Raw genomic sequence first — 7853 nt, 5'->3', positions numbered from 1 at the left:
CACACACTACACTACACACACTACACTACACAAACATTGCACTACACTTATTACACTACACACACCACACTACACACACCACACTTCACACATTACACTACACACACCACACTACACACACCACACTACACACACTACACTACACACGCTACACTACACACACATTACACTACACACATTACACTACACACACCACACTACACACACCACACTACACACACCACACTACACACATTACACTACACACACTACACTACACACACATAACACTACACACACACACCACACTACACACATTACACTACACACACATTACACTACACACACTACACTACACACACATTACACAACACACATTACACTACACATTACACTACACACACTACACTACACACATTACACTACACACACTACACTACACACATTACACTACACACATTACACTACACACACTACACTACACACACATTACACTGCACACATTACACTACACACACCACACTACACACACTACACTACACACACATTACACTACACACATTACACTACACTACACACACTACACTACACACACCACACTACACACATTACACTACACACACTACACTACACACACATTACACTACACACACCACACTACACACACCACACTACACAAACCACACTACACACATTACAATACACACACTACACTATTAACACATTACACTACACACATTACACTACACACATTACACTACACACACCATACTACACACACCACACTACACACACTACACTACACAAACATTACACTACACACACCACACTACACACACTACACTACACACACATTACACTACACACTTTACACAACAAACCACACTACACAAACCACACTACACACACACCACACTACACACACCACACTACACAAACCACACTACACACATTACACTACACACACTACACTACACACACATTACACTACACACATTACACTACACAAACCACACTACACACATTACACTACACACACTACACTACACACACATTACACTACACACATTACACTACACACATCACACTACATACACCATACTACACACACCACACTACACACACTACACTACACACACATTACACTACACACACCACACTACACACACTACACTACACACACATTACACTACACACATTACACTACACACACCATACTACACACACCACACTACACACACTACACTACACACACATTACACTACACATACCACACTACACACACTACACTACACACACCACACTACACACACTACACTACACACACTTAACTACACACACATTACAGTGCACACATTACACTACACACACTACACTACACACACATTACACTACACACATTACACTACACACACTACACTACACAGACTACACTACACACACCACACTACACACATTACACTACACACATTACACTACACACACTACACTACACACACTACACTACACACACATTACATTACACACATTACACTACACACACCACACTACACACACCACACTACACACACCACACTACACACATTACACTACATACATTACACTACACACTCATTACACTACACACACTACACTACACACACTACACTACACAAACATTGCACTACACTTATTACACTACACACACCACACTACACACACCACACTTCACACATTACACTACACACACCACACTACACACACCACACTACACACACTACACTACACACGCTACACTACACACACATTACACTACACACATTACACTACACACACCACACTACACACACCACACTACACACACCACACTACACACATTACACTACACACACTACACTACACACACATTACACTACACACATTACACTACACACACCACACTACACACACCACACTACACTAACCACACTACACACACTACACTACACACACATTACACTACACTCATTACACTACACACACCATACTACACACACCACACTACACACACTACACTACACACACATTACACTACACACACCACACTACACACACTACACTACACACACCACACTACACACACTACACTACACACACTTAACTACACACACCTTACAGTGCACACATTACACTACACACACTACACTACACACACATTACACTACACACATTACACTACACACACTACACTACACAGACTACACTACACACACCACACTACACACATTACACTACACACATTACACTACACACACTACACTACACACACTACACTACACACACATTACATTACACACATTACACTACACACACCACACTACACACACCACACTACACACACCACACTACACACATTACACTACATACATTACACTACACACTCATTACACTACACACACTACACTACACACACTACACTACACAAACATTGCACTACACTTATTACACTACACACACCACACTACACACACCACACTTCACACATTACACTACACACACCACACTACACACACCACACTACACACACTACACTACACACGCTACACTACACACACATTACACTACACACATTACACTACACACACCACACTACACACACCACACTACACACACCACACTACACACATTACACTACACACACTACACTACACACACATTACACTACACACATTACACTACACACACCACACTACACACACCACACTACACTAACCACACTACACACACTACACTACACACACATTACACTACACACATTACACAACAAACCACACTACACACACCACACTACACACACATTACACTACATACACATTACACTACACACACTACACTACACACATTACACAACACACACCACACTACACAAACCACACTACACACACCATACTACACACACCACACTACACACACTACACTACACACACATTACACTACACACACCACACTACACACACTACACTACACACACATTACACTACACACATTACACAACAAACCACACTACACACACCACACTACACACACATTACACTACATACACATTACACTACACACACTACACTACACACATTACACTACACACACCACACTACACACACCACACTACACACATTACACTACAAACACTACACTACACACACCACACTACACACACCACACTACACACACTACACTACACACACTACACAACACACACATTACACTACACACATTACTCTACACACCACACTACACACACCACACTACACACACCACACTACACACATTACACTACATACATTACACTACACACACATTACACTACACACACTACACTACACACACTACACTACACAAACATTGCACTACACTTATTACACTACACACACCACACTACACACACCACACTTCACACATTACACTACACACACCACACTACACACACCACACTACACACACTACACTACACACGCTACACTACACACACATTACACTACACACATTACACTACACACACCACACTACACACACCACACTACACACACCACACTACACACATTACACTACACACACTACACTACACACACATTACACTACACACACACACCACACTACACACATTACACTACACACACATTACACTACACACACTACACTACACACACATTACACAACACACATTACACTACACATTACACTACACACACTACACTACACACATTACACTACACACACTACACTACACACATTACACTACACACATTACACTACACACACTACACTACACACACATTACACTGCACACATTACACTACACACACCACACTACACACACTACACTACACACACATTACACTACACACATTACACTACACACACTACACTACACACACTACACTACACACACCACACTACACACATTACAATACACACACTACACTACACAGACTACACTACACACACCACACTACACACATTACACTACACACATTACACTACACACACTACACTACACACACTACACTACACACACATTACATTACACACATTACACTACACACACCACACTACACACACCACACTACACACACCACACTACACACATTACACTACATACATTACACTACACACTCATTACACTACACACACTACACTACACACACTACACTACACAAACATTGCACTACACTTATTACACTACACACACCACACTACACACACCACACTTCACACATTACACTACACACACCACACTACACACACCACACTACACACACTACACTACACACGCTACACTACACACACATTACACTACACACATTACACTACACACACCACACTACACACACCACACTACACACACCACACTACACACATTACACTACACACACTACACTACACACACATTACACTACACACATTACACTACACACACCACACTACACACACCACACTACACTAACCACACTACACACACTACACTACACACACATTACACTACACACATTACACAACAAACCACACTACACACACCACACTACACACACATTACACTACATACACATTACACTACACACACTACACTACACACATTACACAACACACACCACACTACACAAACCACACTACACACACCATACTACACACACCCACATTACACTACACACACTACACTACACAACCACACTACACACACTACACTACACACACTACACTACACACATACACACACACCACACTACACACACCACACTACACACACATTACACTACATACACATTACACTACACACACTACACTACACACATTACACAACACACACCACACTACACAAACCACACTACACACACCATACTACACACACCACACTACACACACTACACTACACACACATTACACTACACACACCACACTACACACACTACACTACACACACATTACACTACACACATTACACAACAAACCACACTACACACACCACACTACACACACATTACACTACATACACATTACACTACACACACTACACTACACACATTACACTACACACACCACACTACACACACCACACTACACACATTACACTACAAACACTACACTACACACACCACACTACACACACCACACTACACACACTACACTACACACACTACACAACACACACATTACACTACACACATTACTCTACACACCACACTACACACACCACACTACACACACCACACTACACACATTACACTACATACATTACACTACACACACATTACACTACACACACTACACTACACACACTACACTACACAAACATTGCACTACACTTATTACACTACACACACCACACTACACACACCACACTTCACACATTACACTACACACACCACACTACACACACCACACTACACACACTACACTACACACGCTACACTACACACACATTACACTACACACATTACACTACACACACCACACTACACACACCACACTACACACACCACACTACACACATTACACTACACACACTACACTACACACACATTACACTACACACACACACCACACTACACACATTACACTACACACACATTACACTACACACACTACACTACACACACATTACACTACACACATTACACTACACACACTACACTACACAGACTACACTACACACACCACACTACACACATTACACTACACACATTACACTACACACACTACACTACACACACTACACTACACACACATTACATTACACACATTACACTACACACACCACACTACACACACCACACTACACACACCACACTACACACATTACACTACATACATTACACTACACACTCATTACACTACACACACTACACTACACACACTACACTACACAAACATTGCACTACACTTATTACACTACACACACCACACTACACACACCACACTTCACACATTACACTACACACACCACACTACACACACCACACTACACACACTACACTACACACGCTACACTACACACACATTACACTACACACATTACACTACACACACCACACTACACACACCACACTACACACACCACACTACACACATTACACTACACACACTACACTACACACACATTACACTACACACATTACACTACACACACCACACTACACACACCACACTACACTAACCACACTACACACACTACACTACACACACATTACACTACACTCATTACACTACACACACCATACTACACACACCACACTACACACACTACACTACACACACATTACACTACACACACCACACTACACACACTACACTACACACACCACACTACACACACTACACTACACACACTTAACTACACACACCTTACAGTGCACACATTACACTACACACACTACACTACACACACATTACACTACACACATTACACTACACACACTACACTACACAGACTACACTACACACACCACACTACACACATTACACTACACACATTACACTACACACACTACACTACACACACTACACTACACACACATTACATTACACACATTACACTACACACACCACACTACACACACCACACTACACACACCACACTACACACATTACACTACATACATTACACTACACACTCATTACACTACACACACTACACTACACACACTACACTACACAAACATTGCACTACACTTATTACACTACACACACCACACTACACACACCACACTTCACACATTACACTACACACACCACACTACACACACCACACTACACACACTACACTACACACGCTACACTACACACACATTACACTACACACATTACACTACACACACCACACTACACACACCACACTACACACACCACACTACACACATTACACTACACACACTACACTACACACACATTACACTACACACATTACACTACACACACCACACTACACACACCACACTACACTAACCACACTACACACACTACACTACACACACATTACACTACACACATTACACAACAAACCACACTACACACACCACACTACACACACATTACACTACATACACATTACACTACACACACTACACTACACACATTACACAACACACACCACACTACACAAACCACACTACACACACCATACTACACACACCACACTACACACACTACACTACACACACATTACACTACACACACCACACTACACACACTACACTACACACACATTACACTACACACATTACACAACAAACCACACTACACACACCACACTACACACACATTACACTACATACACATTACACTACACACACTACACTACACACATTACACTACACACACCACACTACACACACCACACTACACACATTACACTACAAACACTACACTACACACACCACACTACACACACCACACTACACACACTACACTACACACACTACACAACACACACATTACACTACACACATTACTCTACACACCACACTACACACACCACACTACACACACCACACTACACACATTACACTACATACATTACACTACACACACATTACACTACACACACTACACTACACACACTACACTACACAAACATTGCACTACACTTATTACACTACACACACCACACTACACACACCACACTTCACACATTACACTACACACACCACACTACACACACCACACTACACACACTACACTACACACGCTACACTACACACACATTACACTACACACATTACACTACACACACCACACTACACACACCACACTACACACACCACACTACACACATTACACTACACACACTACACTACACACACATTACACTACACACACACACCACACTACACACATTACACTACACACACATTACACTACAC

Source organism: Salmo salar, chromosome 09 (genome assembly GCF_965601325.2).
Source record: "Salmo salar chromosome 09, fSalSal1, whole genome shotgun sequence".
Lineage (NCBI taxonomy): Eukaryota > Metazoa > Chordata > Actinopteri > Salmoniformes > Salmonidae > Salmo > Salmo salar.
The sequence above is the reverse complement of the archived record's forward strand: the minus strand, read 5'-3'. Positions refer to the sequence as shown.